The 15,304-nt window shown below is 36.7% G+C and overlaps 1 protein-coding gene across 2 annotated transcripts in view; it reads right to left on the bottom strand.

The window, feature by feature from the left end:
* LOC117992680 (band 4.1-like protein 4) overlaps window positions 1–15,304 on the bottom strand; it is a 75,928-nt gene that overhangs the window by 41,933 nt on the left and 18,691 nt on the right. The window lies entirely within an intron of this gene.

Consider the following 15,304-nt stretch of genomic DNA (forward strand, 5'->3'; position numbering starts at 1 on the left):
GTCGGCTTCGTTTTACCTAACAGTTGAAATCGTGATTGCTAGCGCTCCGTAAATTGAGAACAAGAATAGCTAAAATTAAAATCAAATCCTTGCAAAACATTGATTTAATTTTTAGGGATTTACACCAATATAGTGAAAAAAAACTCTTGTGGGGGCGTCTTCAATAGTCCGTCTGTCACAGCTGTTTATTTCAGTAACTTTATGTTTAGGTACAAGTGTTTACTTATTTTAAAAATTAATAAAAAATATACAACTATAAAAATGTCAATACCAATTTTAAATTTCAATGGTTGTAATTTAATAAATTTTTACCTTAACTACTTAGGTTTTAACTTGAAAAATGTGTACTTGCAAAAAACACAAAGTCCAAATCAGGTCTCAAAAAAAGAGATTTGTTTTTGAGGTGATCGAATAATTTAACCAAATTACTACGAATACATTTATTTCCAAGGTAGTGACGGAACCCTCGGTGTGCGAGTCTGAACCAGTTTTAATAATAATTTAACGCAGATATCTCACATGGGAGTTATCTTCATACATTGATAATAATTATTAGGTATACTATGGCATCACCTGAAATATAAATATAAGCTTAAATAAGTAGGTAATAAGTTCTTACAAACAAAACTTCGGAACAAACAACAAAGACGAAAACGCGAGCAATTAATCCAAACGATACCAATAGAGATTAGTCCCCCAACCTCCAGTCCATGCGTGGAGAACATTTCCCGGCTTTGGAGATTTTGGACGTTTTTCCACCGGCACAGCGCCGGTACTGGCACCGGCACCGTGACGGCACGGCCATGATCCATGGTCCCCGAAAAAAATTATATGAACCGTCTTTCTATCCGCCACGTCGCGCGTGACAGCAAAGATTTTCAAACTTCGCTTTTGCCTCCATCCTTGTCGTTCCGGCGGGTTCCGCGTTTCAGTTCCGACGCGGTGCTCTCCAATGGAAAAACGCTCATTGTCTGATCGGAAACAAAAAGATTTGCGATTGACATGCAAGCCTGCCGATTGTAAAGCTTAGCGCTCATGTCTGTTTTATATCATAACTCTATGGTTTTACCACTACAGTCTGCAAAGTCTGTTAATTTTATTTATTGAATAGTTTGTTTTAGGTACTTGTCTGGTTCAATTTATTAACTCTCGATCGTTGAAATTTATTATACTCTATCAACGGAGAGAAATTACGTAATCTTAGAATTAAAAAGCAAGAAAATAGTAAGTAGATATTACGTATTTGTAGGTTTTTTGCGTAAGAAAGAAAGAAAACTAGTTTATTCATCTTAATATGCCTAAAGTAGGTACAAACAAACTTAAAATTAATGGTAAGTAGGTAGTACTTAGTAGATAATAAGAAGTACTTAATAATTAATTAAATCTAAAATTTGTTCTTGCACCCACTCGTAGTTGCGTAGATTCAACGATAAATTTATAGGGTTGGTGGGTGGTTTTTTATTAGTTTTTTAAAATTAATTAAATACACTCGTACAATGAAACTAATAATTATTTATTATCATAAAACAATGAGACCAGGCAATTAATTCCGTGTTTTGACACACTCTACGATAAATTCGTTGTCCAGAAAAAAACAGCAACGTGATCAATTAATCCGAACGATCCCAACACAGATTAGTCGTCCTTCCACACGTGTATGAAATATTTGCCTGTCATTGCCTGATCGGGAAAAAAGATTTACGATTGACATCCTAGCTTTATGTCCCATGGAGAGCTCAACGGACATGTATGTTTATTCACGAGGTAGATTTTTGGAGCTCTGCTCTATATTGAATGATATTTCTTTATTAAGTATATGATACTAATTCGAGATGATGCTCGCGACTACGTTCGCGGTCGACTTCGTTCGCGGGTTCCGTACTACAGTCGTATTTTTTCATCATTTTGCACAATAAAGCAAAAACTATTAATGAAAATCTGTTTTAGAAGGTACAGGTAAAGCCCTTTTATATGATACCCCACTTGGTAATAGTAATCTTACTTAAAAAGTTGAAAATACTAATTATTTGTTCAAAACACATTTTCCTTGTAATGTAACCACAAATTCACGATACAGATTTTTCCCCTAATGTCTGCTATAAGACTTACTTAGGTACCTGCCAAATTTTATGATTCTAGGTCAACGGGAAGTACCCTGTAGGTTTCTTGACAGACAGACAGACAGACAGACAGACAGACAGACAGGCAGACAACAAAGTGATCCTATAAGGGTTCCGTTTTTCCTTTTGAGGTACGGAACCCTAAAAATCCCGTGAGAACTCTTTGATTTTACGGGATAAAAGTAGCTTATACGCGTCTCCGGGAGCAAGCCATCTCTGTACCAAATAGATGTTACCCGGGACTTCATCTACGTGGATTTAGGTTTTATTAAAATCCCGTGGAAAAATCTTTGTTTTTCCGAGTTGTATAGTAGTTTATGTCCGTGGCCGGAATGCGAGCTATCTCTGTACCAAATATTGTTTAAATTAGTTAAACGGATAGGCGGTGAAAATGTAGCAGACAGAGAGACAGACACACTTTCGCATTTATAACATTACTAGCTGATGCCCGCGACTTCATCCTACGTAAACGTATCGTGAACATGTTAAATAGTTAGAACTTAGAACAAGTGCGATCCAACCTAAACTATTTTACCACTTTTCATCACATATTCCTTGTACTCGTACTTACCTATTAAATACGGAAATATTTAAAATGCTTCTTAACTAGACCACTTTATAAGCGCATAGCTAATTAGCCTATTGATGACGATAAGTCAACTCATAAAAGTGAAAAAGTAGGTACTATGGGTTAATTAAATCCCAGTTTATATAGGAAATAGCACGACGGAAAAGCTGACTATCAATCAGTGTAAAAAGAAATCAATCTGCGGATGTTTTGATAATAATCGATATAGTGGGAATAAGTCGCTACAAAGTCGATACACACGATAATGGAAAGAATCTTGACAAAGATTATGGACTAATAGCCAGCACGTGCCAGACCTCCGTTATTTTATAAAGCTGAAAGTTTATCTGCGTATTGTCTCTAACACTTTGAGGAACGTTTGTTTGGATGTTTATTTGGATCATGGTGGCTTTGGGAGATAATGGAGAATGGAGAAGATATTACAGAGACCCAAAAAGGCAAAAAAGCAAATAAAAAATCAAGATTTTTTTTCTATAATGTATACGTCTATTAAGTATATTTTATTATTCATTTTTATTCTTTTGTTTTTTATATTTTCTTTCCAGCAAAAGTACTGAAATTGCAAACATCTTGAACATAAATTGCAACAACTGGTGCTATAGTGCGCATGCTTAGATTTTTCTCTTTCTTTGTTCGAAGCACACTCATGGGAAATGAATGTAAATGAAACAATGCACCAAAACATTATGAACTACGATGATACCGTTCGAAATTGTTTATCAGTTACGTTCCCACGTATACTACTTCCCATGTGTATCGTAGAAACGTCTTTAAGTACCTATAATGTATGTGGAGTCGGTCAAAAAAGTAGTTGAGCACTTAATTTCTAAACTACTTTGTGAATGTTATGTCGCTAAATTGAGATCGGAAGTGTTTATCTGTATAATCTAATTATTAATTTAAAAAATGAAAGTGCTAATGGCATTATTCAACTAGGTACCTATTTACGAATAAACACCACTGATGTTGAATACGTACATGTTTTACTTTTAAAACATTTATAGTTTACTTTTGCAAAATTGTTATTTTACCGTAATTTTCTTTATATTTGAGATTTAAGCAATCTGAAATGTTTCAGGAGCAATTAAAAAAAGATAACGCACTGTACAATCCGTCAAATCAAATCAAATCACGCACGTTTAAGTAACTATTAAGACCTGGCACGTATCAGGCAGCCAGGCTGTGCGACTATGAGCGTAGCGACTAGTTTTGAATACTGTAAAAAATGCCATTACAATCGTGGAAGAAGAACTACTGCTGCGTCGCTGCGGCCACGGTCGCGCTATGGCTGCCTCCTGTAGTGCAGCAATGTAACGGGCCGCTGATAGCCTGGTGGTCGTCGGTCTTCTATTCGGGAGGTTGGGGATTCGATCTCAGGTCTCTTTTCTGAGTTAGGTATGTGCGTTTTAAGCAATTAAAATATATCCGTTGGTGACGGAAAATATCGTGAGAAAAACCATCAAACCAACCTCAGAGTTCTCGTGCATGCCTCAGAGCCGGCGTGGCAGACTATAGGCCTTCCCATTCTAAGAGGAGATCCGTGCTCAGTAGTGAGCTGGCGATGGGTCGAGTATGATTTTGCCTTTGGCTTCTGGGAATATGTTTAACCGTTGCATTGCTTGTTCTACATCTGATGAAAACGGTTAGTGGTAAGCAACTAAAAAACAGGATGTGAATTTATGATGACAATCACTCCATATTATGCAGTAAAACAAGTAAGTAAGCAGGTAAACAGGATGTGACAATTATCTGTGTCAGATAATAAAACAGACGATGAAAAGTTTAAATAACGGTTCAGTGTTAATTCGGAATTCGGACATATCATCTAAAAGGTGCACATGGCCATTCCAGTGCCATTCAAGCAATGTGGCTGCTTAACTAACATCAGCTGTTCGTATCGTGGAATGCGTGTTCAAATTTCATTTTAGGCAAAATTTCCAGTTTCCACGCAAACAACAATCATCCAACAAAAACAATGATTCAAACCAACATCCAAACATCTCCCCAGTGTTGGGGACATTACGCAGAGAAACATTCAGCTTTTATAAAATAAGGGAGGTCTGGCAGGCACTGGCTCTTAGGCCATTAGATTCGACATCGACAGATAACCAACGTTTCTGTGAAATGAAATATTATAGATACATTATTGAATTACAGTTTTATTCCCAGCCAACAATAAGGAAATAGGATTAGCGTCAATCGTGTTCATACCGCATCGAATTACACGCAAATTTAACCTGGAAAATACGAAACACTCTGTCTGTACCTACGGTAACCAATCTATGGTATTAGAAGCTGACACCATGAAAACAAAGAACGAAAAATGTAATAATAGTATAGGAAAGTACTTATGTAGGTATGTTTTAAAACATTTTCTAAAAACAAAAATCTAACTAACCCCATTTCAGTTTAAAAAATACATGTCATGTCCTGTCCATGATTTGTTACGTTACACTGCTTTTTGGGAAAAGTCTTTGAGCCTATATTTTGTTTTTATTATAAAAACCCCACTTAGCAAAGTAATTTAAACCCCCACTTTTCATAGTAATTAATATTTACTTAAATATACGAGCAGGGACGTTAAAAGTATGTTCCTTAACTATTAAAACATCCTACGAATATAAAAATACTACGGTTGGTTCACAAAGAGACGAGATATCCCAAAATGAAATGCTAAAATTAGTTACATTCTCAAACTAAAATCGTAAACAATTTTTTATACGGCTTTTATTTATAGTGACATTAAAGTATAGGCGAAGGTGCGAGCGGACGCTGGCGCATGCCGTCACGTGCTCGCTCAGCGCATACTAAGTAATGCCTTTTGAACATCGCCAAACAAAAATTCTCTTTCAACAAACTTAGTGGTCAAGAACTCAAGAGTGGTAGTTCAGTGAGTATGCAAATGTAATTCAAACGGCGGCGACGACTAGTTTCGCGTTCTTTAGACGAAACTTTCTTATGCGTTTATAATTGGCAGAAAATGCCCCCATTAGGACATAGAGCAGTGATAGTAAAGGTTTTAAATGTTGTATGGAAGCAGGCGTTATTTTGCGGTAATCCATGATATACAATGAACCAGAAGCTTAATTTCCCTCCCACTGCTAAACATGCAGGAAAAGCTTGCCACCAAGCAAGCAATACGCACTACCACCACGCAGCACCACACAAACCCAAAACACACTTGACGCACGTTTCGCCCTGACACCGGGGCATCCTCAGAAGATGTAGAGATTCTTTGCAATTGTGGATTGTAAGGTATTGTAGGTAGGTAAGTGCATTTAAGCAATTAAATATCACTTGCTTTGACGGTGAAGTAAAACATTCTCTACTATGTTCTCAAAGGTGTGTGAAGTCTACCCATTCGCACTTGGCCAGCGTGGTAGACTGTGGCCAAACCCTTCTATTCCCGGGAGGAGACCCGTACTCAGTAGTGAGCCGGCGATGATGATGATGATGAACAGGACATTATCAATTTGCGTGTTTCTCCTATGATTTTTTTAGATAGTACATTAGTAACAAGCAACCATTATCGTAAATGATCTAAATATCTAAAGTATGAGACTTCAAACGTTGAATTTGTATGCCGTCAATCATACCCCGTTACAAAGCAATGACAAGCAAATACGTTTATGAATGTCAATACCTATATTGTTTGTTGTAATACACCGTAAGAATGAGCTATTCTAAAACGCAGTTTTACACAAAGCTTTAATATTACTGTACAAACGCCACTGACGGGCTTTTAGATGAAAATATACGTCTTGAGTACTTAAATAAATACAAATTATGTCTCTAATCGAAGTAAATCTTCTATGTATATAAAAGGAAAAGCTGACTGACTGATCAATCCAATGCACAGCTCAAATTACTAGACGGATCGGTCTGACATTCGGCATAGCTATTACCACGTAGACATCCGCTAAGATTTTTTTTTGAAAATTCAATCCCGGAGGTAAAATATGGGGGGTTTGAAATTTGTGTAGTCTACGCGGACCAAGTCGCGGAAATAAGCTAGTTATACATATAAAAAGAATTGTCCTGACTAACTTATTCAAAGAATGATCTATCAAAGCACAGCCTAAACCGCTGGGGTTATATAGAAATTTTGACAGTAGGATACTTTTATAACGTAAACGCTCATTGTGAAAGGATTTTTGGGGATTGCACCCATAGAGGATAAAAGCTTGTACGAAAGTCAATCAGTTTTCTAGTTATATCCATAGAAGCTTTTGATTAAATGAAAAAAACACGGTTATAATCATGAAAATTGGTATTTAGGCTTTAGCCCGCTGGATCCAGGCGGCGCAAGATCGTGGCATAATATTGCCTACATTACACTTATAATGTTCATCTTAGGACATCTATCGGTTGATGACAACGACGAAAATTAAAGAAATGTCGCTAGAAAACAAAGATTTTTACCAACTAAGAATTTTACGACAATCGGATACCCTCTTACAAAAACAAAAGACAAACGAAATTAGTAACGAACTAACGACCTTTCCACCAACTCAGCATCAAAGACAAAGCTTTGCCTTGCCTTGAAGCCTTGAATAAGCATCTCAAAACTGACTCATAATTCAGCAAATTGTTAGACGCAGCACGTTAAGAATGAATAATTTATTTAACGTAAAAGTGATTAAGCAACCGAAATTCGGCGCTGTTATAGTCTTGAATAACGAAATGGAACTGGCTATGCCATAAGTACGTTCCTATTAAGTCAAATGACCCAGCTCGAATTTTATACGGCAATAAGTCGCACGCAACTTTGTGAGTGCCATGTTCGTTGTTTGTAAGCAGAGATCAGACTACACAAGGTCAGTTACGACTAAGACTAGACTTAGGAGAATTTCATGTCCATACTAGTCCATACTTAATATTATAAATGCGAAAGTGTGCCTGTCTATCAGTCAGTCTGTCTGTCTGTCTGCTAGCTCTATGGCCCAATAGTTTAATTGATTTTGATGAAATTTGGTATCTACAGAGTACAGAGTTAGCTTGAATCCCGGGGACGGACATAGACTACTTTTTACCCTGGAAAATCAAAGAATTCCCACGAGATTCTTAAAGGCCTATTGCGTTTAACCGATTTAAATATGAAACTTGCTACAGACGTAGCTTGCGTCCCGGAAATTAATATAGGTAACTTTTATCCCGGAAAACCAAAGAGTTCCCGCGGGATTTTTAAAAAGCCAATTCCACGCGGACGAAGTCGCGGGCATCAGCTAGCGTCCAATAAAAGTAAGCAATAACCTTCAAATAAAGTTAACAGATGACTTGGATCCGAGTGCTTGCTTGGAATAGCGCCAAAAAGCCAGGGCTTGTAAATTGCTTGCAAATGATATAACGTCGGCGACATACTTCGTACACGGTAAAACTACGAAAGGTGCCAAGGAATTTAAAAAAGGAAAGACATTTATGAGCATTCGACAGGAAAAGAAGAATTTCAAATGAGTCAAAGATAATATCCCTGTATGATCTTGACCGTTTCAAGGAAGATAAACTTTTTTGTTTTCGAAATTAGTGGGTACATTTATTATTAAGAGTAATTTCTTGAGTCTAAAATTACCGCAGGTAGCTTGCGGCGATCTCTCTCATAACAATCAGTAGAAGCCGAGATCAAACAGCCCACGTTAAGGCTTACCTTCTCTGTTGCTACTCCGCCCACTATTTAAAAAATTTCGACTCGCCTGGGAATTAACTAGTTCGTTGTTTTGATTTAATACTCGCTGTTGCCAGCGACTTTGTCTGTATGGAATTTGAGTAACCGTACTAATGTTACAATTTATATATTATGCTCTCTGTCCATCTTCTGCTAGCTTTTCACAGCCTAGAATTATCTATCTGGTAATTAAAATCTGCAAAATATTATCAGTTTCGGCTGAGCCATAAAAAAGTACCAAACAGAAAGACACATTCGTATGTATGTAGTATGTATTAATCTTGAGTATAGTATTAATCTTGATGTGGATGATAATATTAAAGCGCTCTTCAAAACGCTTCAAATTTTATGTGTTTGATGGCTGCAGTTATATTATGTTACAGTATCAAGTAAAGATTGTTATTGTTTTGAGTGTTGACATAAAAACTAACTCGATAAACTTTCCCCTGACCATTTTGAGGACGGCTTTTTAAACATGAAAATAGTAACATTCCCAAAAAACTAAAACATGATCGTTACTAGGTACTTAGGTACATCTGACAATTTACTTTTTCTTTAAAAAAAAGCACATATGAAAATAGTTAAGGTAAGGTAAGTAGATATGAGGAAGTAGCATACAAGCTACTTTAGATCTTAAATGTGTAAAATGAGAGGCTTTAATAATTTACGCGCTACCTACTTAAACATGAATTTGTCATGTATAAATCACGACTATACCATGAGTTTTTTATTAATAAGCGCCTCAAACCGGCGGATGGGGCAGGAAGCGGGCAATTCTCTTTTTGTGAGGTATTAATATGAGCGTTAATTAAAAAGTTGCAGTTAAATAAGGATTCTCAGCTTAGTTTGCGGATGTCGGGATTAATGTAGACGTAAAAATGTCCGTATGGAATTAGTAAATTATAGAACGTAAGATACTGTAAGATTTTAATCGTTTATATGCTACATTATAGGATACCTGCTTAGATGGTAGGTAAATGCTAACACAATAAATGCATTTTTGGAAATCTGTAAGATGTTACCAACTATTGCAAGTTACGATACCGAATAACTAGATGATACCCGCGGCTTCGTTCGCGTGGATCTAGGGTTTTAAATATCCTGTGGAAACTCTTTCATTTTCCGGGATTTTCAAATTTCGTCAAAATCGTTTAAACGGATGAGACAGGCAGACTTACGCATTTATAATAGTAGGTATGGATGGAAATATGGACAAAGGAGGCAGAGTAGTTTCTCTTTGCAAAGTCATTGCCGTAGTTTTGAAGTAATTTTTTTTTTTAATTCTATTACAAATTAGCCCTTGACTGCGATCTCACCTGGTGTTAAGTAATGTTGAAGTCAGATGGAAGCGAGTTATCTTGGAAGAGGTATGGTAGTTTTTAATCCCTTATCGATTTCTACAGGCTGTAGTACCGGAACGCTAAATAGCTTGACGGCACCGCGCCGCTTTGTTCGTAGGGCGGTAGCTAGCCACGGTTTAAGCTTCCCACCAGAACAGAGATGATTTTAAACGGATGAGACAGGCAGACACACTTACGCATTTATAATAGTATGTATGGATGGAAATATGGACAAAGGAGGCAGAGTAGTTTCTCTTTGCAAACTCATTGCCGTAGTTTTGAAGTTTTTTTTTTTAATTCTATTACAAATTAGCCCTTGACTGCGATCTCACCTGGTGTTAAGTAATGTGGAAGTCAGATGTAAGCGAGTTTTCTTGGAAGAGGTATGGTAGTTTTTAATCCCTTATCGGTATCTACAGGGTGTCGTGCCGGAACGTTAAATAGCTTGACGGCACCGCTTTGTTCGTAGGGTGGTAGCTAGCCACGGTTTAAGCCTTCCACGGCCCACCAGACCAGAGATAATTTTGAAATCATAAATTCCTTAATTGTTTCGCCGAGTATCAAAGCCGGAACCTCCCATTTATAAGACCACAGCGCACACCACAGCGCACACCACTGCGCCAGGGAGGTCGTCAACTTGTAAATTGTCTAAAATCTAAAACGCCCCGCTGGATTTCGGGACACGAGATTAATTGTTTCTATTAACTATAAATGGGTAGTCGACAGTCGTGTTTACACAGGGGTATTAATTGGTTTACAGGAGCACCTGCAAATCCCGGGCACACACCATGCTAAATTCATCCCTACCTTATATTAATATCCAACCGCAGTATACCTATATGGCGTTGTAAAACTAACGATATGTTGTATAGAAGCAGGCGTTACTTTGCGGAAATCCATGATATACAATGAACTAAAAGCTTAATTTGCTATAATCCGCTGAAACAGGTCGAATCTAGACTAGATTACAACATGGGGTTATTCAAGGGACGGACCAACAAATTCCTAAAAGGCCGGCAACGCATCGGCGGCTCCTCTGGTGCTGCAAATGTTCATGGGCGGCGGTAATCACTTAACATCAGGTGACCCGCCTGCACGTTTGCTCGCTATATCTATTTAAAAAAAAACTGTGTGGACTTGCTCATACTAAGAGTGTTGTAAGAATTTGGGTTATTTAATACTTATCTGTGAAAACGTCATATTTCTTACTTTTACCTATTATACATGTAAGAAGAAACCGGCTTTACCTACTCACGTATTTAGTCGACGTTAGCCCGACTAGTTTTACCTACCCAATACAAAATAGAAAGCTTCGCAAGATACAATGCAGAAGTCAGGACAAAAGCAATCGAAATAGAAACAAAGGGACAGGTTTAAATGAAAATTGCATGTTTCACGATGTAAATGTTAAGGCAAGTACATAATAACACGCAAGTAGGAAACTGTGATGTAATTACTATTAACATATTTAAGGCGTCTCGCGGTTCCACCTGTGAGTGAGCAACTAACGAAGAACCCTCCAAACTTCGCTCCATAATCCACGCTCGCTTTGTGAAATAAAATCCTCACACCAAAATGAGTCTTCATGATCGTCGCGAATGCGTATAAACTTTAACAATAATGAACGTAAACAGCCGGCGTCATTTCGCAGAGAACGAGCTAAGATTTTTGGAACAAAATTTGGAAATAGCACTTTATTTACCCTTGTAAAAAGATAAACCTAAATAAAGTAGTACTTTATTTACCCTTGTAAAAACAAGCATAATTAAAGTGCTGCTAATTAGTAACAGTAAATCATTATTTAAATAATCCATACTTCCATAATAATACTTTACTAGTATTATAAATGCGAAAGTGTATCTGTCTGTCTGTAGTTAGCTTACATCCCGGGGACGGACACGCTACTTTTTATACCGGAAAATAGAAGAGTTCCCACGGGATTAAAAAAAACCTAAATCCACGCGGCCAAAGTCACGGGGATCATCTAGTCTAGTCATTTATAAATTATTAGAGATGAACAACGGAGTCAAGAACGAGTAACTAAATTAGTGCAATGTTTCAAGCATTTTTCAGAAATAAAATGTCAAAGTCAAACATTTTTTTAAATAAAGCACTTGTTGATCAATCCATTTCCGGCTCACTACTGAGCACATGTCTCCTCTTAAAAGGAGACGGTTTTAGTTATAGTCTACCAGGCTGGCCCAGTGCGGATTGGATATATATTCACGTAGATAATATAATAATTGCACACTCGTTAACTCAACGCTCAACTGTATTTTCAAGTTACAAGAGAGAGATCAAATTAAATAACAACAAAACCTTGGGAACTCACGTAAAGTGTACTCTACCGTGAACTCTGTGAAGCGAATGATGCGATATTAGTTCGATTCCTATTGGAAGTTCCTGACCGCAATAATGATGGGATCTCGATTGGGTACCGAAATACTGAAAGGTGCCTTACCTAACGTTCCGTACAAGTTCGTCAAAGTCTGCGTCTATCCTTATTAGGTATTTTATTATAGGATTTTTTCTCTTTTAATTTAATTAGCTCCATTAAAATATATAACTACCTATTTCCCATTTATTTCTTCTTTGAAGAAATAAATTTACCTTAGTTCTACATGTACCTACCATATCTGAGCAAAATAAATAAATGATTATGATTATGATTATGATTATGGTTCTTTAGGCGTTAATCGGCTTAAAGAGAACGACATAATACACGAAACGAATACGAACTAAAAGCGATGGAAGGGGATCCCAAGGGCCGCAATGACAATACATTCTTAGCCACGTCATCTATCAAGAGTGAACAATTGAAAAGAAGAGAACATTAAAATAAAAGGTTTTTGAGAAAAACTAGATAGTTTGCAGCTATAACCGGTAGATACGCTTAGTACGAGATTTTATGTCTCACCAACGTTGATAGTATTCGAGTGTCGAAAACCTTCCACATTATAGTAAACTGGATCTTAATTGCCTTGTTTTAAAGCTTAAGTTTGTCTACACATCTACAGCCAGCGCTCCAAGCGGAAACGTAGCCAAATTAAAACCAGTGGCATTGAATTTTTGACTTCAATTCAAGGCTTAGTACATTTTACTTTGACGGTATTGTGTTTCGACTCTCGAATTCTAGCAGCGTTTGGTGAGACGTAAAATCTTATACTAAGCGTGTGTTATATTACGATAAAATTGGATACATAATTATTATGCTAAAATTCATCTAATCATAAACTTGGGAGTCTGAAGTAAATGTTTGTTGTGATATTTAAAACAGAATCGTAATTCCGTTTCCGGATTCAATATCAATGTACGGAAAGAGTATGATTTAATTAGTATCTTTTCTTGTATGTTGTTTAATTTAATATTTAGGAATGTGACAATACGATAAATAATATTATGGGAATTGTCAATACTGGTAACTAATTATTCATTGTAAAATTGTAAATTAAATACTGTCAATGTACGGAAAGGGTATGATTTGAATAGTATCTTTTCTTGTATGTTGTTTAATTTAATATTTAGGAATGTGACAATACGATAAATAATATTATGTGAATTGTCAATACTGGTAACTAATTATTCATTGTAAATTAAATACTGTCAATGCACTAAGAGTGACATTATACTAAGCTATTGTCAACATACAGTTGGCAATAGCTATTATGTGAAATAATAATGTTGTGTAAACTGACAATTTAAGTCGCTTATTATTATTGTAAATTATTAATACGTAGACCATCAATGTCACTGATTTTATTATTGTAAATTGGGTGTGTCAACATACCTTTTGTCAACAAACCTAAAATAAATAATGATTAATATTAAGATCATGTGATAGTCGACATCCGCCTGGTTTGCGATGGCAGTGTTATAAAAGTACCCTACCTCGACAGAGAGGGGACAGTCTTGTATCGACAGCCCAGAGCAAACACAGCGGACCTTACTGAAGTTAAGTATTCTTATATTGTATTATAATTATAATGTAATGTAATCATTTGCCTTTTATAGGTTACCTGTTGTAACTGTGTACCAAATATGTACCTACTACTTTGCTCAACGTTCTAATGTTTTAAAAGATGTGTGTTATGGAGTTTCTTTGCCCTTTCTTCTCCATGACTAAACACCTTAGCGAAATGGGTGGTAGATTCATTTTAATATAAATAGATCAATGCTGAACAATACAATTCAATTATTATTCGACTTGGTTGGTTTTACTTCTGTATTTATCACCTACCCTCTTGTGCTATTTATTTTACACATTGAGATAAAAGTAAACACTAGGTTGTTAGCTTCTAATTATTATAGAAGCCTGTTTAGATGATTAGGATTCTTACTTTGAAATAATACGGCAGATGCTTTGCTTGATTTTTAATTACTTATTATTTGGCCTTACCTGACAAATAATTGATAAATGATAACTTTCATTAGTAATCATTGGATTTAATTTATCATCACTATTAAAGCCCACTGTCTTAACTTCTCTTTTTATCTAAAATCTCACATCAGAAGTGGGATACGATAATTCTTTTCTTGTCGAAATACTAATACTTTTCAAATGCTTTTAGCAATCGTGGATGCGGCTTCTCCTCGAAGCAACAGGCTACTGCCTGTCATCGGCAGCACTTGGTATTGGTGCCCGATGATCACAAAGCGATGGGCAACGCTGTTGTCAGCGGCACTTGGTGCTGGTGTGACGCCGCTGATCGAAACGTCGCGTCGCTCCAATTGTGAAAGATAAGTGAAGTGTAATTATGTGCTGCTTTAAAGTGATCTTAAAACCACGTTTGTGGTATTGTTTCTATGAAAAAGTTTTTGTGAGGGTAATCATAAAAGATTTTAATTAGTTAGATAAACCACGTGTTGTGGTATAATTTATTTGGATAAGAATAAGTCTAGTTAGAGGTCAGATTGGCCGAACGGTTTTTGATAAAGTATATGTAGATGTGAAATCATTTAGTGTGTGCTGGTGATTTTTGGACGTTCCAAATCAAGCGGTAAGTGGTAGTTTTGTAAGTTGTAGATTTTGGGAAACTCTGAGCAACTGAACACGATCCGGTTCGAAGGACCACAGAAATGTTGGAGAGCTAACGAAGGACCAATAATAATTATAAAAATTAGGAAAAAGGGTGTTCAGTTGCTCAGAGTTTCCCAAAATCTACAACTTACAAAACTACCACTTACCGCTTGATTTGGAACGTCCAAAAATCACCAGCACACAAAGGGATGGGCACGGCACAGCACAATTGTCCACCGGTGGGGTAAAACGTGGGATTCGAATATTTTTGTAGTTGTATTTCTCACGCACGGCGTGGGGAGACGCTCTGTATGTATGTACGACCGTGACGCACGGTGACTTGCAACGGACAGTTAATGCATCACTAATGACGTGTGATGCGAATATATCAGTGCTATCCACCAATCAGGATAGTCCGGTGTTCGGCGCGAGAGTGGCTTGTATTGCTAGCTGAAAATCTCGAAAAACAACTGGCTTTACTGAACACACCCCCTACCGAAACCATAAAATGGTTTCCTACCAGTGAGGAAAAAGTAAATATTAAAATAAACATAAAATTAATACAAATAATAATAA

This window comes from Maniola hyperantus, chromosome 2, assembly GCF_902806685.2.
Source record: "Maniola hyperantus chromosome 2, iAphHyp1.2, whole genome shotgun sequence".
In the NCBI taxonomy this organism is placed as follows: Eukaryota; Metazoa; Arthropoda; class Insecta; order Lepidoptera; family Nymphalidae; genus Maniola; species Maniola hyperantus.